The following is a 26,406-nucleotide window of genomic DNA, read 5'->3' on the forward strand; positions in this document are numbered from 1 at the left end:
AAATACCTAATAAAAATGTGTCTGTATGATATTAACTATCATTGGTATTATACACACCAACAACACGATCAATTATAAATACTTAAGTGAATGTTTTTTTTACGAATCTCTATTATTGTATATTCACTAAAAATATAACATACATTATAATATGTAGCACATATAGTACATTTTATAGTATACACTATAGAACTGAAATAACTCGTATAACATATAGTTTAAATATTAAATGATGAATCTGCTTTAAAAAAAATACACTATATTACCTATATGGATTTAACTACGATATTTTTGAAAATATTGACGTCAATATTAATCATAAAATATTGGGTGTAAAGAAAATGTTGTAAATCAATAACTGAGGTCAAAATTAATCACTTTATTTTAAAATAAATTTTATTGTTACTATTATATTTATTAAAAAAAATCTTCTGAATCTGACATTAAAAAACTTTGATGTTGAGAGTTTTTAATATTAGCATCTATTCTGTTGTTTGTTACGTGTCGTAAACATACAAAATGGTTATTCGCATTATCGGATATTTCTAACAGAAATGCCCAAACCCTATCTCCCTAAGGCGAAACGAAAAAAAAGTTTCATTCTATTATTATACGTCTTTAGATCGATTGTGCTCAGAAACAGTCTTTAATTATTATATATATATAACAGTCTCTCTGAGGTTCGTTAACGACTGTTTCATAATATGGTATTTTTTGGACGTTGTTTTAACCGGTATATACCACGTGTGCTAGTGACAACCACAAATACCGTGGTGGTAATCTTTAAGTCATCGGTTACTCGTAAATTTCCGAACTAGCTCTCAAAAACACCCGTTGGGCCACATGTATGTGTGAGTGGAACGTGTTTGTGTAAAACAATAACCAGGATTATCGGTTTAATTTTGATATTTTTTTCATTTTCACATGGAAAATAATGAAATTCGAATTGACTAAAATGTATTACTTGCATGGTGTCGACGCTGTATATGATTTACTATGGTAAATGGAAATTGTATAGGCCATTTAACATTACCTAATGTACTAATCTTGATGTAAACAGTTTTGGTTAAATCACTTCATGTATAAGACAGCCTACTCAAGTAAAATACTGAGTAGCAAAAAACAATACGGACATGATTCTTCTTTGTCTTCGTGTTATTTTTTATTGCAGAACAAAATAAACCTAGAAAATATAAATGTTTTTTTGTGATCTTATATAACACTATATTTAGATATTTTTACAATGGTGGATACGAAACATAAAAATCAAATACAAAGTTATTAACTACTATAAAATTATAGTTATCTACCACACACACACACACACACACACACATACATAAAATAAATAGTGCCTATGTTATTGTTTATGAATAGTTATTGAAAAACAATTTTAATCCACGGCGTAAATATTGTGTTATACTAAATTGCTAACAGCATGCATTATGTATTTCCAAAATACTCTGTAATAATAGTACGTCAAGTTAATCTGATTATTGATCAGACCACACAAATTAATTATTTAGACTTCATTTCATAAAAGGACTTTTTTTATTAGCGATTAGAAAATACGTTTTGGCTTTCAAACTTATTACACATTTTTGCACTTTATCCTTTACATCGCTTGCATGAGAAGTATATTTTTCTTTTTTATAAAATAATTTAATACACAAGTCCACCAATAATACATGTCCTTTAATTGAAATATTCCATGTTGTCTTTCTTTTATTCTTCTCTATTTTCTCTCCCTCACTTTCTCTCTTTCTGTCATTATCTTTTTACAACCTTTCTTTTCTTTTAGAGATGGAGGTAACCTAAAAATTATTATTCTAAAGATATACTTTACGCATAATATCGTTATGTATTTTAAAAGGTGATAATATATATATTTTTTTTAAATTAACTTAAAGATATTTTTAAGTTATTCAAGATCTAAAGGAAATCACTTAATACCTTAAACCATAAATACAGGTATTAGTTTTAAATATTTTTTATCCTAAGCATCTTGTAAAATTATGTAAAATAACATTTTTGTGAATGCTTACATATGATAATTATGGTTTAATACAGTTTGGTAGATTATAGTTATCTTACTTTTAAACTAATTTTTTTTATAAAATTCATTGAAATATTTATCGTTAGTAGTTAGTATACCTATCTAAATTTATATATGAGACTAGAATTTAAAAAAAAAACACAATAATAAAATGTTTAAATAAACGTTTGAATGAAACTAAATATAACTTTTTTGTTAAATTCAAATTTATTGTTCTTAAATGTATACTTATATTATTTAATCAAAATAAATCTATTTATAGTAAACATTTTTATTATAAGTATATAGATAAAAGTACACAAATGTATTAGATTCAATAAAATATCATTAAGAATCCAATATTCAAAATTGTTTTAATACTTAAAAAAATTAATTTAACGTAAAAATTAGTTGTCTGTATTATTCTGCGCTAAATGTTATTCTACGTGTATACAATACTTACACTAGAGGAGCATTAAGTTGACTGGAATGACAATTTTCAAAAACGATAGAATATAATCTTGGGATGAACATGCTGACCTATTGTACCTGCTCTTTGCTGTAAATTAAATATGCATCACTGAATACGATAACAGCAAATACGATTATGTTGTACTCAGTGGAAGCGTGATAAGTTCATTCATAATGGACATAAATATAGAAGTTCCAATAAATGGAAACTGGTAAATTTTCATAATAATAATTGATTTATGTATATTTTAAAATATAAAATAGATATGATCTAAATATATTATGTATATATGTGTATAATAATATAATATATGTGTACAAAGTTCGAATTGGGGAAAAAAATATCAGACAGTTTTGAAGCAGATACAGGGCTTACACAAGGTGATGCATTATCACCCACCCTGTTTAATGTTGTCCTAGTGAAAATAATAAGATCTTTGCCAGTTTATCAAGGAATATAATTACTTGGAAATAAAACGATACTTGCCTATGCGGATGATATCATGGTGATTGGGTGTTCACGTGAAGAAATTATTACAAAAACAGCTGACCTTATAATGGCGGCTAAGAAAATAGGACTCGATATTAACCAAGATAAGACCAAGTATATGGTCATAGACGGAAGGACTGGAAACATATAGGACCTAATATTTGACAATTATACTTTTACAGGCTGTTACCGACTTTAAATATTTAGGAACTAATATAAGTAATTCGAATAATCTGCATAACGAGATATAACTAAGAATTACTGCCGCTAATAAAGGTTACTTCGCACTAGGAACATTATTCAAATCAAAGTTATTATCTACAAAATCAAAATCTACACTTTACTCAAGCTATCTACGATCAGTTCTGACCTATGAATGCGAAACGTGGTCGGTTACAAAGGGAGATGAAGAGAAACTTTTGACTTTCGAAAGGAAAATACTAAGACGTATTTATGGCCCTATCATAGATAATGGTGGATACAGAAGAATAACCAATAATGAAATCTACCAAATATATTCAAAGCCCAAAATCAAGTCCTTTTTAAGAGGCAAAAGGTTAGAATGAGCGGGGCATGCCTGGAGATCTACTGACATAATAAAAGACGTAATGATTAGCACTATCGATGGGAAAAAACCTAGGGGACGACCAAGGCAAAGGTGGATAGACTTAGTAAAATCAGACCTCGAAGAATGTGCACCAGGATCAAAATTAGAAGAGTGTGTAGATAGAGATAGATGGCATCAAATAGTAAAATCAGCGAAGGCCCTAAATGAGCTATAGAAGCTATTTGAAAAAAAAATAAATATATGTGTATACTAATATATCTATATGTATTATAAATATAAATAATTGTATATAATATTTTAAACTTTAAAATTTGTACTTAGGTATATATGTACATCAATGTGCTTTTAAATTCATAAAAACTGTAAAGTGCTGTTTTATATATTTAAAATTTTATACATAATATGTGTATTACTTTTATTATAATTAACACGAAAAAATATATTATTACTCGAGTATTAAATATAATACTAAAATACTTAAATCAATATATAGTACACATGCACTTACACTATATAATTATCACCATACAAAGGTGATATGAATATTAATAAAAAAGTATTATTTCAAATATAAAATAATATAAATAACACATGCAATAATATATATATATAAGGTTTAATTAGTATCAATAGTAGTATTTAATTGTAATTAGTTTATGAGATTATAATATTGCGTAAACATAGATCCTCAGAGTATATCTGCTATTTGGTATACTAACTAGTGTAATAGTTGTATCAAGTTTGAAAAACCAAATAGAATAAATAGACCAAGATTCAGAGGTCCAGTCATAAAGTTTATCATTTGTAACAACGGAAAAAATAATATAAATGTATAAAATTGAAGTATTTTTTGTTCTTATATTGTACAATGTTAACTGTAAAAATAATAAAAATAAAAATATAAAAAATGTAACCCTAATGGCCAAGATGTCGAAGCGTATGTGATAGATTGATATCAAAGTGGGTGAAAAATAACATCACAATAGTGATTGTATCAGTTTATTGTATGTTTATGGATAAGAAAGCTATGAAATAAATATTATTTTCAAACAAATATCTTTATAACAAAAGTATACAAAGGGTGTTAGCACTGAAAACATGTAATATCAAGTATTTAACTAAATGACAAAGGTAAAATAACTAAATTTATCATAGGTGTAGTTATAATATTATTATATTATTAAATCAACGTAGGTAATTATTAAGCATGCAAGTATTTTATGATTTATATATTTTCTAAAATATAAAACAGTAAATGTGTAAGTACTATAAAAATAATATGATAAATTACTAAGAGTAAGCTAGATATATATATGTGTTTTATAATTGTAAAAATTAATTAGGTTCTTAAAATAAATAAAAATTGCATCATATCGTTAATATAATACAATATTATGTATGTGTAAGTATACTGAATATGTCTATTAAAATCTTTATATCCCCCCCCATCATGAAAAATCCTAAATACGCTACTAATATATAATATATTTCATTCAATAACTATAAAGGATTAATATTATTATTATTAATTGTATAATTTCCTCACTAGTTGTAGTTAAAAATAACGTGTAATGAATCATTAAAATTGATAAAAAAAAATTGGACACGATTTTTTTTCACACATTTGTTTAACTAATTCAAGTAAGTTATAGATAATTCTCAGACTATTAAAAATGAAAGAGAAATGGTTGTTTAAATTAATTAATTTAAACTCATTAAAAAAATGAACCCAAACACTTTGTTTTCAGTGAAAATTAACCCTAACGGATCATAATGGATCTAACGTAATAAATAGAAAAAAAAGATTTTTACCCATTGGACCGATAAGTTTATATCCACAAATGGCATAGTTTTAAGTATTATTAATTATAATAAAAAACTAAATTTAACTATAAAATTATATCCTAAACCGATATTTTCGTCAGTATTGCTTATTTGTGTTTAAATTACCTGCATTATATTATATTATATTATATATATATATTCTAAGGAGTTATTATTTTGATTTAAACTCAATGATCAATTAAATAATTGTTGTTTATTTTTATTTACTATTTATTCTTTTATCTATTTCTTTATGGAAGAAAAAACTTAATTTAAGTTTATGATAATATTCGTAAAAGACTTAATTTTATTTGCTACAACTTCAAATACGAATGATAAATGTTTGATAAATTTGACGAGTTTTGCGTGGTATCATTAAGTATATAATACTATGGTAATACAAAAACAATAATTTGTTATAATAAATTCACATTTTAAAACAATTATTATAATTAATTGAAAAAAAAAAATAATAATAATAGTATTATCATGGCGATAAAATTTTCTAAAAACAGTTTATACTCTTTTTCATTATTTTATCTGACATTTGATAAATCACACTATCGATCTAATCAGTAAATGATTATATTATGAATGTCAGGTATTATTACTACTAAACTAACAAACATATTTTATTAATCCCATGGAGATGAACTCTATAAAAAATTATTAAATAGGTATTAAAATTATATTTTTTCAATGCTTATATAATAAAAATAAGTCAACAAAATATAAAACAAATTTTCCTTTGACTATTTCATTATAAATAAATGATACAAGTTAAATTATATTTTTGAGTAGGTATTAATACGATAAATGAACTATATTATATTAAAACAAAAAATAAATATAAAAAATATTGATAGTTAATTATTAAAAATAAAACTGATTCATATTGATATTCTAAATATTATTTTCTTAATATATTTAAGTTAAGTTTCTTACTAGCATGAAAACTAAAATTGTTTTTATGTGAATTCCAAAATTTTATTTATCTATTTTTATTCTACATTAATTATTGTTTGAAAATTAACTCATGGTGGTATCTTCCATTGAATAATACAAAACAATAAATATTTGTTTTTATTTATAATTTATTTTAAATTATATTATAATTTTTAAATTGGGTAAATTTGAACACTATTTTATAAATTTATATTTCTTTTTATGGCGCCATAAAAATTTCTTTAATAGTTACTTTTTAAGTAGGTAGGTATTACTATTATACATATTTTTTTTTTTTGTATTATATGAATAAATATAATTTAAATAATCGAACAACTAATAATTATTTGCGTATAACAGTTTCTTAAACGAAAAAAATAAATATATCTATGTAGTATATCAGTTTAAAGAATATTATAATTTTATCTAACCTGTCTAGTAGGTTGTAAAATATATCGAAATCCTTTGGGACATCAGTATGATAGGTACTATAATCTCCTTATTCCCTTCACACCAGAAATATCAATAAATACAAAATATGCAACTAATCCACGTTTAATGTTTATATTACACAAGTGTTGTTAAACGACTATGTTCAAAAATATAATCAATGCATCCAATAATAGATTTATAATTGAATATAAATTATGTTATATGTATATCTATAGTTTATTTTTCTTCATATTTAAATTTCAAAACTATCATTAAATTTTTATGATGTTAAAATTATATGATGATTTAAAATAATAAATATCAACAATCATTTGATTTTTTTTTTATAAACAATCAATTGTAACTGACAATTTTAATGTATTAATAGTGCATGCAATATACAAATAGTTTTATAGATACTCATTATTATATTTTTGAACTTCTCACATAGTTTAGGCATATATTTATTTTGTTGCCACAAAAAAATTTATATATATCTTTGTATTGATTTAGAAATATTAATGTAGTACAAAATTATTAATAGACAAAATACGGGTAATTGGGTACCGCTATGTTGTACTTACAACAACACCTAGTTGAGTAAAGTTACTGTAACGGATGTATTAAATTTGAGTTCAATGATATATCGTTGTATACGAAAAGCGATTCTGAGCGAAGATAGTTTATTAGCTATAAAAATAATTTATGTAGGATTTTGCATTAAATTTTCAATAATTTTTAATTTAGTATTTTTATCGAAATTTATAAAAAGAAAACGAAAAAAATGGGAAAATTCAAATGTCTATAAATAACCCAAAAAGAATCAAAATATTTTTAAAATTATACCATTTTATTGAAAAAAGGCTGGAGTGTTACACTAAAAGAAGTAAGAATAAAATCGATTTTGTTAAATACCGGTTTTACCAAATAAAATTTTTAATTTTTATCTCTTCAAAATATAAGCTATATCAAATGTTATTATATCATAAGTCACCTTTAAAGTTGAAAATCAAAGCATTTTTTGATTACTTATAGCTTATGCATACACACAAAACGAAAACCACACAGACTAAATCAATATCTTCATTATTCCACTCAAAATTGAAAATGCATTTTTATAAAAATATAACTAAATCAAAATTATAATATATTGTACAATTTATAAAAAATACATAAACAATTACACCATAAGTTCAGAAAAAACAACAAAAGCTATTATCCATTAAACTACATAATATTGTAGTTATATCTTATGGCAATACATATATAATAGCATTAAATTAAATATTACAAATATTAATAAGCCGATTAATATTGATTTTCCAAATTATCCGTAATTCTATATAATTTAAAAATTATATTTTATACACGTATTATAGTTTTATATTTTTAGTTATAACTTATTGTAATATGTCTTCAATAATAGATTTCCCGATATCAATTGGGAGTTTGAGGGGGCAGGAATAATGTATTATATTAATAACAATTACTTTACAGGAAAAATGTTTAATCCTTTTGTATAATTGTCAGATTGATAACTGTATATTTTTTATCTAAGAGTAGAAGATTTTATATCCCACATTTAAGAATTAACTTCAATGTTTTAATTTTATTTCATATAATGATATAAATTTATATATTACCTATTATATATTGGGTACATTATATTTTATTACATATTACGTATAAAGTTTAAGAAAAAATATTTAAAAACGGAGTTCAATGTGTGTTGTAGAATACCTATTTCCTTTTATAAATTAAGATAATAATTAAATTTAATTGATTCCAGTGAGCAGGATCATTATTCACGTAGTGTATTTTCGAGGACAAAATGATATTAGTGCCGAGCACCTAAACTGCATCTTGCACGTGTCTCAATTATCGTGCTACACAATTATTCAACATCGTAGTTATAATATTATATACGCACGAAAACCGTATCCAATCGCATGTCTGAAACTCTCTCGACATTAATATTGATATTATGACACGCCTATAAAACGGTAAACAGGTGCATGGAGTGCGAGTTTTGTAGACGCAAAGGGCGGGTGTTGAGTGCCTATTAGTAAAATACACTTTGGAATTGTCAGAGGTAATAGCGAGGGCACACATTCGTGAGATATCGTATTGATAATATTAAACCGACTCGACACCCGCCAAGTTCAGTGATCGGCGTGCACATTAATGCCTACACCACCTATATAAAATGCGAATAATATGCGATATACGCGCTTCAGCAGCGTGCATAATAATATATTATGTGCGCTATACTAATGCAATAACGCACAATGTGTTATGTAAAATATAATATGATATTAAAATGGAGATTTGAAATATATTAGTATAGAATATAAATAAAATATTGGTAGAGATTTATAGTCAATTTAACGCCATTAATAATATTGTGCAATACGTATTATCTTGTAAATCAGTGGCATATTCACGGATTTTTGTTGGGAACAGATGACGAATTAGAAAAATGTTCTATTTAATTAATCACAAGTTGTAATATAACTTTTTATATTTAAAAGTGTAATGTGCGAATCTAATATTTTGTTCAGAATTTTGTGATTTTTTTTGAAACGATTTACGTTATATTATTTTTATTATTATTATGATTTTATTTATCTGAGATTCTCGGATTAATATTTGACTAAAATAGTAAAATAAGTATATATTTAAAACAGAAATAAAAACAATTTGAAAAGAAAATTAACTTGTTAAGATATCATACAATACTAGTCAAGTATATAATAACAATATTCTGCCTAAAAATATTAGGTTCATTATGTAAGTAATGGTAAAGTTTTCATCCTGAAATATTATTAAAATCAATGAAACGAGATCCTGTATTTTGAATTCTAAAATATTGTGATCAATGTCAAACAACTAAAATACATTAGGGATCGTTATTTTAATTATTTTGCTATACACCGTATAATTTATAACGAATTGAAATATACTCGTAATATAAATATTTGTAAGTTCACTTTCAAAATTGCATCGCCCCTATAAGCGCTAATTTTACGATTAGTACCTGTTTTTTTAAACAAAAATATACTAAATAATATAATGAAAATACTTTTATTGATTTATAAATACAAAAAAATAAAATAAAATACAAAGTATGGGGACATTAATGTATAAATCAACTGTCTAGAATTAACCACGCGTTTATTCGAACCAGCTATAGTTTATTTTTTAATATTAGTATAATATACATCGCTTCCATGTCGCTCACCAACGAGTAAAGAACAACCTTTGTTTGCTGAACAACATCAGCTCATCGTTTGTTAATGTTGCATACAGTTGTAGCCTTTATAAATGCTACTTTAATAGTCATAATCTTATATTGATCACTATCAATCAGTTAGTTTATATTAATTTATTCTGATCCAAGGCGTATTCTAACAATTAATAGTGATTTTGTTTGCCAATATTCATGAAACAGCCAATGTACGGTTCTTTCCTTACATTTCACGAAAGGGGCATAGTAATTTTATAGTTAAGTTTAAATTTAAAATCGTTTATGACTAAAAATTTGTAAAAAAAAATTCCTCTAGATAGAGTAAGTGTTAATGGTGACTCGTCAAAAAAATGTCCAGTATAGTGTATTCGTGACTTTATGTATATGTGGTTGCTTGAGTGCAATTCTATGTGTGTGTGCGTGCGTGGCGTGTGTGTATTGACGTTTATTATGCTATTGTAGAATAATTGAAAATTTGTTTTTACTGGTTTGCTTGTTTATGCTTGGTCGTGTTTGATGTGTATACCCACGGGATGTTAGTATACATTGAAGGGAGCCAGGATATATAGGTAAACCGAATTATGATGGTGGTTCATAATAAACATGTATCCTAAGGGGTTTTTGGTAACCAAATATTCCTTTTTGATATTATATCGACATATTTAATATGAAATAAATTATTTAATAGAAAACAATTTGATTTATTTATTATATATTATATGAGTTTTATAACTACAATTGCTATTTAATTATAATTGACTCTTAAAGCATAAAAATTATGACAATTTTCTGACAAACGGTTGTGATTTAAAATACAAATTACTGCTTTATTTAGATATTATTTAAACAACTTTTAAATATGTATCTTCAACTCTTAGGTTTTTTTTCATCGTTTCATCTTAAAAATTGAACATCTACTATTATAAAAATAATACATTTATCCATCCTGTATGTATATATTTTTTGTGTATTTTTTTAAAAACAGTGAAGCTGCTAAGCTGTATATTATATACATAATGAGCTTGAAAACTTATAAAATTAAAACCATATAACATCATAATAAAACATTCCAAATTTTCGTTAGTTATAAATGTTCATCATGGTAGGTATTGATATGTATTATTATTATTATATATTTTAAAACAATAATAAATCATTATATTCAAACTAATTATTTTTAAATATAATAAATTAATTAATATTAAAATATTAATGAATAATGACTTAAACATTTTAAATACTAAAACTAATACTTTAAATATATGATAAATTTAATTTATCATAAAATATAGATAAACTAAGTAGGTACCTAAATAAGGCACTACAGTGCAACACCATGCAACTTCCAGAAACTCTACTTGAAATTCTCGCACGTTCAACAAAAGCAATCTTCATCAATACACTTATCAAATGTTTAAATCAAACTGATTTTTATCGAATAAACTAATATAATTTTAAGTAATCTAAACACTATGATTCATAACTGTATCGGCTGATAATATTGCGGATGATGTTTAAAAATATAAAAAATGTATATATTTATACATATAAATAATATATTTTAATTTAATTTTAGATATATATTATCATAATAAATTTATTTATATTAAATTACAATATTTTAAAATGTTTTTTTTTTTTTTGTAGGTATATTTTAATATTTAAAATTAATTTGAGAGAGCATTTAACTAAATAATACACACACAACCTAATACGCAAACAACTAAATAGTGAGATTACAGTATACACATTACACATAGTGTCATAATACTATTATAGATATTTGAATGTTGTTCTTAATAAAAAAGGATAATATATCCCAGACTTTAGAGATGATCATTGACATTTTTTCTAATAAAACGTATCAAATATCTTGTAGCTTACATTGCATTGGCTGTAAAAATACGGTAGAAGCTATAGAAAATAATAATTGAATATCGTTAAAAAAATTATTTTATAAGCTTTAAAAATTTTCAACACAAAATATGATTTATCATTTATTCATCAGTTAATGTATCTCACCTGTTTTATTTTTTTTAAATACAGTTGATCGATGATAGTTTTTAAGTTTAAAATTCTGTGTCGTGCCAATTCATGTAAACGAACAGTGTAAAATAGTGAGACTTGAACGTGTGAAATATTGTTTTTAACTTTTTAATTTATTTTATAACGATTATTAAAATAATTGTTTTTCATTCAAATAATATACATACTAAAACTATCGAGTATTAAAATAAATAAATAAATAAATAAATGCGTTTTCTCAAGTTTTTTTCGAATCTAAAATATAAATTTCATAAAATGTGATAGATTTTTGAACTATGAAGATCTTTAAAAACATTTTATAAGGTTTATGAAAAATGTCTGATTTTACTTGAACATAAAACATAAGAAATTTCGATATGTTTTATTGCATTTTTATGAGAAGAAGTCACCTAGTAAATAAAGTTTTTTTTTAGAGAATTTTATTTTCCACGTTATTTAACTATCTATTTCGCTAACAGCCTGATACCACAAAAACAGCCAAGTAAACACGTACTTAAATCCACATAAATAAATGTATTTAATAAATACATTATTGCATTGATGTGTTGCTAACAATAAAATAATGTTTTCATTGTCGGTGACATCTTTTATTCTTTTCCCGATGTATATGTTTTGAAAACATCATATTATACAATTTAAATAAGTTAAAAAACTATAAGGAATTGTTATATACGTAAAAAAATACGTGATTATTGATGAATAATAAGGAGAATTATTTTTATACAAATTTAAATAAACGAAATTTCATTAGTTAAAAATTAAAACATCATTGTAAAACCAATAAATTCCTCACTTCATTAGAAATTAAAAAGTTTGAAATATTTTAGTGGTAAATTTTTTTTGTAATTTAAACTTTCAGTTTGTATAAATAAAAATGTTTGAGCTATAACAATAAACATGTATGGTTGAAATTATGTGAAATTAGATTAGATTAAGTTTATGACTATCATAACATCTTGTAAATTGTAATTATATTATATACCATGTACAAAACAAATCTAAGTACCTATTAATATTATATTATGTTAATATATTTTATAATTATATATATATATATATATATAAATACAACATTTAATAATTATATTATAATATGAATATTTGTATTATAAAACTGCCGATGTCGACCATATTGTATATTAGAAAGTTCTGTTCTTGCCAAGATTTAATAATAATTTATCTACTTTTTAAGGTTCTTAATAGATATCTATAAAGCAAAAAAAAAAAAGAATCACGAGGATATAACGATAGTATAGGTTGAACTGAAGTATAAATAATTTTTTATTTACTGGAATTGCTATTTGTTGCCAAGTTTTAGTCCAAACATTATTTGTAGCTAAATATTTGATATCAATTTTAAAACTAACATTTATTATGTTATATATTTTTGAAAATGTATTTTAAATATTTTTCATATTAAAAAAATAGTAAACAATACAAAATTATACAATAAAATAAAAATTAATAATTTAAAAAAATTATATTAATCAACATAAGTTTCTGTTTTGAATACTTAAAAAATTTTTTTATGATATAGATGAATTGTATGAAGATAATGTACACTTACGTAAATAATAAACCGATTTCACTAAGTTTAAGTAATTCATAAATTAACATGAAATAATTTCAGATGAACTTAAAATGGTTTATTTCATGAATTTTAACTCATAAATGATAATGTTTGTCCACCCGCGTTTATAATTAAAAAATAAATCTTATAGTGATTTTCTAAATTAGCAAAAACTTAGCTGTCTAAACATTTTAGTTTAAGCTATATTATTATTAATTTATTTATTTACATATTTACAATACAAATTTGTTTTGAAATATAATAAGAATAATTAGCTTCTAAGGTCTAATGTTGTAAAGCAGATAACATTTCATATCAAAAGATTTTTTCATATTTATTTATATTAGCATATATAATTTTATCATCAATCAATACATATACAATAACTGATATAAAATACTAATAAATTGAATAATTAATATATTTATAATTATAAACGACAATATGAATTACATAATAAATTGGTAAAATGATTGTTGATTATGTAAAAAGCTTTATCAAATACTTATTGTTTTATACAGAGTCAATAGTATTGTTTATACATTTCACACATATCATGACATTTTTTTTTAAATTTATGACAGTTGTAGTTTTCAGTATTGCAATAAAATCAAAAACGTCCTAATTAACAAAAATATTTTAATAACACGTTAAGTTCAGCGAACAAAGTGGGAAAATTTAATATTTTCTAATACTGACCCATTTTTTTTTTATATAGATTTATAAATAATCAATAATCCTCAATTGCATAATTTTATACAAAATAAATAAGTTCTTAGTTACGATAATTTCTTATCTAAGATTCATGCAAATTATATTAAGTAATTATCTGTTTTTATATTATTTTTAGATTTTTACTTTTTTATAGATAGTTTTGTATGTTTATTTTATCAGCCAATGTAAGGAATGAAATAGAATATAATAAGCTCCTGAGTGAATTAAAAGATTCATATTTTCAATTTAAATATTGTGCATACCTTTTACATTGGAAATATAATCAACAATTTAAATGAAATTGATCGAATCTTACTAATATTTTTTAAAGCGTAGAGATAAAATTTAAAAATTGATTGTTCTAGCTATAAAATTTAAAATTTGTAAACGAGGTAATTTATATTCATATATCGCTGTAACTTTGAATAAAAATATCAAAAACCATAAAAGGTAACATTTGTTTAAAATGTATAAACATATAATTTTAATCAAAGCGAAATTTTGTGAACTTTCTTTAATTTACCAGTTGAGGATATGGAGGGTTATAATATATCTTATAAAAATGTCTGAGTAATCTAACAAAAACACCTATTAGAAGTCAAGCTAATGACCATTGATATCGTCACGTTTTCATTTGCTGCTGTATATGGGTTTAACGACAAATGAATTTTCTCAAAAACCATTTTCAAATTATCGGTATTATATTGTTATTATTTTGCTCGGGGGCGTTAAATTATTTGTTGTTTTGTTGACCCAAGCGCCTTGTAGTCCAGAATTACTGCGGGAAAATAATATGAAGAAAAAATCACTCCGATTATATTTATTGTATTATGTATGTATGAAATATCAAAACGCATTATACAAGTAATATAGATACATATAGATAAATTGCATTGTAGACGACATCGATATTGTATTTCATTCAAACAAAAATAACCCATAAAATAGGTATATTTAAAATTGCAAATGTATGTGATATAATTATGTTAGAATCGTATCAAAATAATTAATTTTATAATAATAAAATAATATCAAATAATTTTTGGTAATATTTTAAAAACCAGAATGTTGTTAAACAAGTAGTATTGATTAAATACATTTTAAATTCTAAGCAGAGTGATGAATGTAATGGTCTAACATTATGTTTTGTTTGTAAAAATGCTTAGAATTCCAATTTTTAGGGAGGTGGGTATTTTTTACCGAATTGGATTTAGTTGGTACTTTGGGGGATCAAAAGTAGATAATTCCCAATACTTTTCATAATAATAGAAAAGAACAAAAAGCAGTTAAGGTATAATAAGTTATAATAAGCATAATAATCATAGAAACTTTAAATTTATTTCAAATACATTTTTCTCAACTATTTATTTTATCATTTTCCATGCATTTCTATTTACAAATATACTTTTTAAAATACATAATATTATTATGTAAGGTGAAATCTAGAACATTTTTTATTTTATTTACATTTTATGTAGCATTGTAGTGCATTGTAAAAAGTATAATATATGTTGAATTAGGAAATTTGCATCGGTAAATTGAGACTAAGGAAAAACAATTCAGACCTAGAAAGTTTTAAATGAGGTCCAGCTATTTCCACTTTGTCATTTTATTTCTGAATTTTATTTAACTAGTTTATTTATGATAATACATTTAAATAGTATAAATAGAAGTTTCCAGAAATTTTCTCTAAGAACCGTGAAATTGAACACTTTTTATGTTATTCAGTATTCAGTGCAATTTCAGATATGATTAGATTTAATCTACACAAGTGACTTGCCAATATGCCACTATGGAAACTACTAGAACAAGGATAATAATGTTTTTGACCTAGTAAATAGTATTTATTTATTTGAATAAATAATATATTTTCAAACTGGTTAATATAATTAACTTATTACTAAATAACGCAAATTATGGTTACGCCATTAAATTTGATAAAATTGCATACATTATGCATCAATGATAAATTAAATTTTTTATGTTGTAACAGCAATTTATTTTTCAGTATCTATTAGAATATATTCTACGATATGGCACATGTAACTATGATTTAAGCTTATTCAGTGAAAATTCAATGGAACGAGAATGAAATTAAAACTAATATGATATAATTCATGGATGATTTTGAATGTTTTTTGGATTATTTTAGGATTGTATGGAAAAATAAGGAACTTAACTATTTTCTGACTCAGACTATTCTAAGCTACTAACACGTTTCACAATGTAACTTCAGTATTTCATAATGCATATACATTGTATTAATATATTATTTACATCGTGTTTTTAATATTAAATGTCATGACATTTCTGTTTTCATACAACAATAAATAACAAAAAAAAAATAATACATTTTTAAAACCAACACGGTCGAACAAAAAAACGTACTAGAGTACCTATAACCTATAGACTATAATAATATTATTTCATATTTGTATTCAATGTATTCACGTGACTTTTATACAATTAAAAATTTAAACTTATGATCCTGATACTATGTTAAAGTGTAAAATATACTTAAATTATAAATAAAACCAATTATTTCACTTTAAAAATTTTAGCTATAGCAATAAAAACAAAACTAAATATTTACAAAAATAAAAATAAAATAATTACAATCTTTACCATCTTAAGGTAATCTAATTTCTATTTTTAATAACTGTTTTATTAGCAATGATTTATCAGTGCTTTCATCATCAGAGACACTTTCTAATGGTTATTAGTTGTTAAATATTAAATTGTATAATTTATACTATATTTTATAAATTATAAATATTTATAATATATGTTTTTAGTTAAAAATATAATATATAACTCATTCTATAAAAATAAAAATGTTGTTTGACATCCAGAAAGTATTTTGGAAAAAGTTCAATTTTATTACATAAATAAATTTAAATGTAATTATTTTTTTTTGCTCTTTGCTTATAAAATTAATTTAACTAACACTTTTAATATTATGATTTAAGCTTTACATTGTTATAACTTAATTTAGGTAATAGTTTGATTTTTAATTTAGGTAATAAATGTCACCATATATTTTGATATATTATTTTTTTTACAGTATGTTGTTAAAATGTTTATTGAAAATCAATATTTAAAAGTTAACGATTACACTAAATTAAGGTAATATCTAAATTCAAACTTTTTTTTATATATAAAGTATAACAAATCAAATAAGAAAGCTTTTTTCAAATCCGATTTTTTTCATTCACATAGTCATTCTGAACGATTTTCTTGCACTATAAAGCTGTCCTTTTTAGTTGTTTCACTTGAACGAACATTTGACCAACCGATAATGGTCATTTGTGATATTAGATTCTTACTCGCTTTAACAACTGATCAGCGAAATTGAACAAAAAGTTATAATTTACCGCCTTTACCGGTGTTGGACAATATATATGATGTACCTATTTCCGGTTTTAATAAAATGTATTTTAATTATTATATCTATTTCTATGGAAAATGTATCATGTAAACTTAAAATAGTGTAAGTCTAAAGATGTGTATAACATGTGGATACTTGTTATTAAAAATAAGTTTATTATGTATACATAATTTAAAAAAATTATAGTTTGTAGTTTTATTACTAAATATATTTTATAATATTATATAGAAAGAAAAGTTTAAAACTATGATAGATTATAATAGCAAAAAAATATGATTTTTTGATGGGTGCTAAAGATAAATAGAATGTTAAGAATTTTCAATTGAGTATACTAGGTACGTACAAATATTATGAAATAAGAATCATAGAAATATTTTAAAAAAACGAGAAACTCGTAAATAAATCAATAAGATATTTGATACATTTTGGCGTTCAATTTATAAGTGTCTTTAGTTTGATTAGCGAGGACAGTGAATTGAACTACTATAAAATAATAGTTCTAAAAATGTTTCTGAAAAATAAAATAGTATTTACACTAAAAACATAGTTTTCACATTTTAACAGTGCTACAAATTAAATATGCATTGTGTAAATAAATATGAAGTGAATTATCTATATTAATGAAAATGTTTCTATTGCCATATAAATTCTAAGCTCTTTTGTTTTAAACTTAAATTTAAATAATTAGCAAGGATTATAATTATCATACTATATCAGTTAGTAGAATTCTTATAACTGTGGGTTTCAGTTTAAAATGTGTTCTAGTATTATGATGTCGATTTCATTGTACAGTGAAATACGAGTATCATTTGTTTTTATCATTTTAAAAACTTTTAAATATTATGATCCTAATATATACATTATAAAAAATTTAAATGTTCTATTAATATTTAAAAAATACATACAAATATGTTTTCTATGCTAAAATACTTCCTGACTCTAAAAATATGCTTTTATATGTAAAATAATTTCCTCCTCTTTAAATTTTATGGCTTATGATCAGTACACATTTATTATCCGTGCTTTGGGTAGACATAGATAAATATAATTATATAACGTTTCAACAAAAGTGAAAATGTATGTTTATTTATGTTTGCTTAACATGTTATTGATTAATGTTGTGGTAATATGTTCGTATTTGGAAGTTAGGTTATATAAACTGAAATCAAAATTAACATTTTCGATAAATAAATTATAAAAATACATAAATTGATTATTATATATATATATATATATATATATATATAAAAAATGATTGAAATTTTTAGATTCCAAACAGAGTTACCTAGTAATGAATCATTGGTTATTTAGTGATATGTGCCTGTTTTTTTTTTTAAATCTGTTTTTGTCTTATTATTTATTGATATCGTAGTAGGTAATGTAAATGATTTATTAAAATAAAATATTACCTATAGGATATAGTATATTAATATTAATAGTGAAATGTACTACACTTCTAACTACCTACTCGTGGTAAAAATACAAAGTTAATGAAAATTAATGAATACCTAATGAATATTTTGAAATAAAATTTTTCAACTAAATCACAGCGTATTTTATACCAAAATTAAAGTATAACGAATAATTAAATATTATAATGGATATAAAAATTTAATATAATTATTATTTTAAATAAAAAATACCAAAGAATCAATTACGATTCTTTTATCCGTGTTTAACAAAATACACTTTAAGTTTTCCTACCGAATCAATATTCAAATTAAATTTTTCCATGACTTTTGTGTCACACAAAAAGTTTGTATTTGTTTCACAAATCGAATATAGCATAATACAGCTTATAGTGTGTGCGTGGGAAATATATGTACTTATTTAAAAACAAAACCCGGACCCGAAACATTACTAAAAGCATACTCGAGAAGACGTCACATACGCCACGACCAAAATTAACAATATGAATTTATATTTCAACAAAACATAGTACTGTCATTACTGAGTGCTTTTTAAAGCGAAGAACGATAATTGATAACTCCTTTAACAATTGCTATATTTGAAAATTGTAATAATATGTCACATGGGGGAATATATTTAATCCATATTAATTTGAAATCTTACTAAAATAGTGATGTCATTAGTTACTATACTTTAATATTTGATATGAAATAACAATAATAATTATACTTATGAATAATATTAATTGTAAAGTCGGCATAAAAAAAGTATATGAAAAAGTTAATTTAGTTAATTTTGGAATATTTTGGCTTATTGAAATCGCAGATATAAATGACTTACATTTAAAGCTTTGAAATAAATATAATTTTAAAAATGACAATGAAAAAAAATGTCATTAAAATTCTATAATATTATAGTTAAATTAATTACAGAGCATAACAGAATATAGCTATATGTATGAAATGATATTCAAATTAAATACAAAAATAAAATATTTTATACAACCACGTCTTTCTTGGTAACTATATTATTAATACAATTGTAGTAAAAACTTATATATATATATATATTAATTGTATTAGATGATATTATATTAGAACTTAAAATATATTCAATGTAATACATACGTATATATATATATAAATATATGTATGTATGAAGCTTGGCGTAATAAATAATTCTATAATTCTATAAGTCATTATATTTCAAAAGGTTATTTTAGAGAGTAGCATTACGATTTTCAACGTTTTTTTTAGTTTTTATATATTTTATAATTTTTTTTTCTATTATTTAAAATATTTTATTGTTATTTGGAAGGGATTTTAAACGTATTCAGTTAAAAGTTTGAAACAATACAAAAACAAAAAATGCGATAATAAATCCACATTGTATTTGAGTACTTAACAGTTAACGTTTATAGTATGCGTTTGTTATATTTTAACTTTATATAGAATACTCGCATTAAAATCCGTAGATTGGTGCTCTGTGATCAATTTAAATGGTAAAAGTGAAAAATGATGTGTTGAATTGACCCATCGAATTTAAGGTAGAGCTGAAGAGTAGATAACAATAACAAAATAATATCGTATCATGGGTATAGGTAAGTTTTAATAAATTCGTTAAAATCATTTTCACCTTAATTAATTACTTATTGTTTCTGGAAAATAAAAAATATATATTTATGAATGTAGACTATCAATAATCGTGAAAATAAATGGTTTACGTTTAAATGTCAAATTTATGAAGAATGTTTATTAATGAATTATAATTTTGTATTATTATTTTAAGTTTATTTTAATAAATACGATAAGTACTTTCATTAAATGAAAAGAATGTGGATAAAAAAAAAAATCGAAATTACTCCATCACAGGAAAAAAATCTAATTTTTATATTGACTGTGGTGGTTTCTTTTTTATTTTTTCCAGATAATTTAAGATAAAAAACTATATAAAATTTAATATTTTAATATTTTATTTATACTACGAAAAAAATATTTTTACAAATGTAATCATCGAAAAATGTTCAAATTAACTAATTCTCTTTTATTCTCGGATGCACACTGTGTTGAATAGGCGACAGTATTGATTAAAGAAACTAGAGATAAAATATCTTTTGACATTAATTAATTTAAACATTTCTAAATTATATTGTTCATTAAGAAACCGATCTAAAATAAATTTCAACAAATATCAAGATTGAAATACTCTTTTTTTTTAATAAATATAATATAATGTTTATAGAATTATTATTATAAAATATGTATTATTTCAACAAAATAAATTATTTTATTATTGGTGGGAGGAACAACCGCATCGGTCAATGCGGGTCGTTGATCGCTGTAAAATAATTAGATCATTGCAATCATAGGTACGCTGTATTTGGTATACATATCTAATTTATTATGTATCTCCGATAAGCTATGTTCTGCATTGTACATATGCATTTCACGTAAGAATCATATTTTATTTGAACGAAACACTACATATGCGGGCAATTACTCGAAGACTTCCCGCTGATCGCTATACTGTGTAAGCACTGAAGCAGGCATACTGTGATAAAAAATAAACGGGTTCCATATATATTAGTATATACCCAAATTAGTACTCGATATATTATATAAAAAATAATGTGTGCGTAGTATGTAGAATTATACGTAGGTAACTTGCAGGTGTACATATAATAATAATAATAATAATGATGATAGCGTTTTTCAAACAAACAATATAATGCAGAATAAACTATTTTTTATTAATATATTGGTAATGTATTGGATATACCATACAATAAACATTATTTATTAAAATATTATAAAAATTTTAAATATAATAGGTATAGTTAAATTGAAAATTAAAATTGAACAGTTAGTATGAGTTCTGCAGGCTAAATTGTAACCCAATTAATAACTTACACTTAAGTTATTTGATTTAAGTTAGTTGAAAAATTAAAATTTTGACAAAATTCGTCTAAACAGCTAAAAATGTACAAAATATTTTGTAGTTAATTCTTTTAAAAAGTGTATTATTGTTATCGAGATAAATTTTACATTCTCAAACTTACAAACAGCAAATGAAGGTGGCCCTGGAGGCAATGACATAGCACCGTTCCTATTCAGCGTGTTCATTAGTTACCTTCTTCCAAACAACAACACACTTGTAGGCACATTTGTCAATGACACAACTATTCTCGATATAGATACTGATCCTATTCAAGCAACTTAAAAGCTCCAAAACAACCTAGAAATGCTAGGTTGAATCACTTGGTTCAAAATCTATGTCAACCTCTTAAAATTAATCCAGAGCATCTTCACTTTGCGTCCAACCGAATTTTCTCATACCTACATTGACAACACCCAAATCCCTATTTTTAACCAAACAAAATATCTAGGTCATCTAGGATTTATCTTTCAAAAAACACCTCACCTGAAGTTTCCATTTAAAGGTTAAGTGCCCACTAATGACTTTACCTATTAAGACCCCTTTCATTCAAATCTCTTTCTAAAAACAAAACACGTGACATACACAGCACTTTTACGACTTATCTGATATTACGGTATAGAACTATATAAATCTCTCTTCTAAGCGCTCGAATACAAAAACTATACAGGTATTTCAATCAATATATTTAAGTCAAATAACTTCAGCATTCTGGTGCATCATAAATGACTACCTTCATAAAAAACTTGGCGTTCCAACCTTAACCACATCTGCAATTTTTACTTACAAAAAAAGTTCAAAAACCAGTCAAACTCATTTGTCAATAGTCTTGTCTCTAAACAAATTCCAAGTAATTTACCCAGATATCTAAAAAGGAACAGGTGTAGTATCCTAATCTCCGTTTAAAAATCTCATTTGAAGTGCCGCGACTAGACAACTTCCCCACTCTTGATTCATTTCCATACATATTTGTTACTTATTGTACATATCCTATTTATTTTGTACAGATTATAATTAACATATTTAAAAAACATATATATAATTATAATTTCACAATATATTATAAAAATACATGATATACACTTAGTATATAATAATTTAATAATTTGTCTTAAAAAGTAAACTTGAGTGGGAGACAAAAATTCTAATTTAAGTAAATATTTGTACGTATGTACCTATATAAGATTACAAATATTTTAGGTATTATATAATAAAAACCTAATACCTAATTAAATTAAATTAAATTTGAAAATTTAATAAAAAGCTGTTTATAAATTATTTTTGTTGAAATTAAAAAAAAAAGTTAATTTTAACAAAATTGGATATTCATACGTAATAAATAACGATTTCTTATCAAACGGTTTTATTATATTGTTGTAATCTGAAAAAAATAACCATTGCATAATTTTTAACAAATATATTTATTGCATTTTCTATGCGTGATATAATTTTCATTGAGCTACCTATTTACAAATTCGGTATTTTTTATTTTTATTTTAGTTATTTTTCTATTAGTATGGATAAAAAATGTTTCGTGAGGTATTTCAAGTTCTATATAAATAGTTCATATGTATTATAACTATATTTTATAGACATTTTAAGTTAAGTTTGGTCAAAATTAAATTAAATTAAACTAAACAAAGAATAAAGATTTTAGTTATTTTCTTAAAATTCAAAAATATTGTTTGTGGGTACTTGAAACTTTTGATGTATATTATTAAATTGTATATACACAGTGACATTTTAAAATGCATTGTTTTTAGCAAATAATATAAATACATACCTATATCATAAAATATATTTATATAGGCTCAAAATCGTTATTTGTATGTAATAATATTTTTTTATTGAATTCAAATTAACACATACAAACAACAACTTACCCCTCAAATAAACAGCGAAATCTAATTGATGCCTACTGGTTATACTATATATTATCAATGTGTCTGAGCTTAAGGTAACTTAAATGCCCCTCTTTTTTTGATGGGACTGCATCTCTAGCATACTATTGTCGAAAATTTTAGCTTAATGAATTCGTGGAAGGAATCATAAAATTCCTACTACATAAGTCTACTGTACGTATCCAGTCTCTACTTAATTATCCAATTATAGGAAAATAATAGTTTATGCGACGTGTACGGCCGTTGTGGTGTGTCGAAAAAAGTTATCATTGTCGCCATGTCGTATTCGGTCTTTGCGCAACATGATTATATTATAATTTATAATACTCATACAAAAACCATGCATTGTACACTTCGGGTATGCCGCGACGACTTACTACAATTTAAATCAAGTAATTGAATATTATCCTATTTTAATTATTCAACCCTGGTAGGATGCTCTGAATTTAATTATTACGGTTCCTATTCGCCGACCAACCGCGACGCCTGTATCCAGGCTCATTAGTACGAAATGGTAAACAAAAATTATACATCTAAGATATTAACATTATTGTGTCATATATATTATATATATAAATTATTACCCATGCTAAATACAGACACGTGTATAACACAGAGACGGGTTTTATCAGTCTCCGATATTAGGGGGAGTGAATTAAGATTTAAGTTTTTTACTAGTTGTATTTGATGTTCAAATCTAATAATATGAGATTAACAATTTGTAGGCCACAGTCGAGATTCATAGTCGATATATAGGTATATAAAAATATGTAAAATTATATATTAATATATTACTAATATATATATATATATTGACGCGAAAGGATGTTCATCAAATATAGAAAACAATCCAGGAAAAGCTTTAAAATCTTATCAGATTTAATTAGATTCTTCAACGACGATCGATAACTAGAGTTTTAGTTATATTTTATAAGAATTATAGTTATAGCATAATTGATACATCTATTAAAATACCTAGGGTTTGATGAAGAGTTCTGAACCTTCCCATATTATATTTATAAGTTATAATATAATGTTTATATCAATTTGATTTAAAGTTCTTTCTTTTTAGTTTTCTTAGAAAAACACTTACGAAATATAAAAACAATACTTTAAAATAAATGACACTTTTCTATCTAAAACCGTTTTTTTAATAGTAAACTTTAAACTAGAAAAGTTAATACTTTATCTCTTGAAAATTGAAACCAGTGTATATTTTATTCCATCTACGTTATTCATAATTCTGTGTATATCTAAAAGCAATAATCGTTTCAATATGTGTTTTTAGTATTTTCTACATTATTGTACATGTAATATATTATGTAGTTCTTACAGTTCTTAGCATGTTTTTCATTTGCTAATTGAATTTTACTAAATACTAAATATAACATAAATTATTATTAAGGATTTATTCTTAGGAATACATTTTTACGATTAAATACTAATTATTATTGCTGTGTCATACGATATAATAATAATAATAATATATAGACAGTGTATTGCAATAAATTTGTTTATTAACATTATGAATTGCGTTTATTAATATTATACATCCTAGAACAAAATGGTGTCAACGAAATAATTGAATACCCTAAGGATTAGAGATTCAACTCCGTTCCACCTAGTCACAATTGAGCAATGTAGACTTGAACATTACCTAAATTCAATATTAATTGCTAAGATTAATTTGGGTATTTAATTTTAAATGACATTCAGATTATAAAATTTAAAGGTATTCTATAGAATTGTACACTTTGATAGTTTTGTTGATAAATTAACTTAAGTTTATTTATTTTTATCATACTTTCAAAACATTATATGACTAAATTAATGTAATAATATTAAATACAAATAATATATGACCAATAAAAAAATAACAAGGTACATTATTTGTAAAAGTTTTAATTATAAATCTCTTCCTCTAGTAGTAAGGATGTGTTACAAGTAAATAACAGTTAATTTATTGATACCAATGAATCAAAATAAATTATTCAAAATTGTAAAAAAAAAAATGTAAAATATTCACCTTTTAAATAAATTTAGAAAGTATAAAAATTATTATTTTGCAGAATTTCGTACTTAGTTAACGTTATTGTACTATAATTATTATATTCAAATACAAGTTAGGACAAACTAAGTACTAACAATATAATATTATGTTAATATTGGAAAACACCCAAGTAATAAAAAATTAAATACGTACATACTAAAATATTGAAATCATTATATTACTTTAAAGTAGAAATTATATATGTTAAATAGTTAAAAAATATAAATATAACGCAAAAAATTATATTTTACAAAACATGTTTTACACCTTCACTAAAATAATATTAACTAACATATAGTCAATTAATTAGTATTGGTTTATCTGGTAAATAAAATAAATATTTATGGAGTGCCTTATAAGATATAAGTAATTGTTATATAT

At 23.5% G+C, this 26,406-nt stretch overlaps 2 protein-coding genes across 9 annotated transcripts in view; one reads left to right on the forward strand and one right to left on the reverse strand.

Moving 5' to 3' along the window:
• The window catches only part of LOC113550514 (kinesin-like protein KIF12), an 88,988-nt gene extending 66,680 nt beyond the window's left edge, over window positions 1-22,308 (reverse strand). Inside the window, exon 1 of the mRNA XM_026952400.1 lies at window positions 22,199-22,308. The gene's annotated coding sequence lies outside the window, so the exon portion shown is untranslated. The remainder of the gene's footprint in view (window positions 1-22,198) is intronic.
• LOC113550520 (sex peptide receptor-like) overlaps window positions 1-26,406 on the forward strand; it is a 98,209-nt gene that overhangs the window by 4,145 nt on the left and 67,658 nt on the right. The window lies entirely within an intron of this gene.

This window comes from Rhopalosiphum maidis, chromosome 1 (genome assembly GCF_003676215.2).
Source record: "Rhopalosiphum maidis isolate BTI-1 chromosome 1, ASM367621v3, whole genome shotgun sequence".
In the NCBI taxonomy this organism is placed as follows: Eukaryota; Metazoa; Arthropoda; class Insecta; order Hemiptera; family Aphididae; genus Rhopalosiphum; species Rhopalosiphum maidis.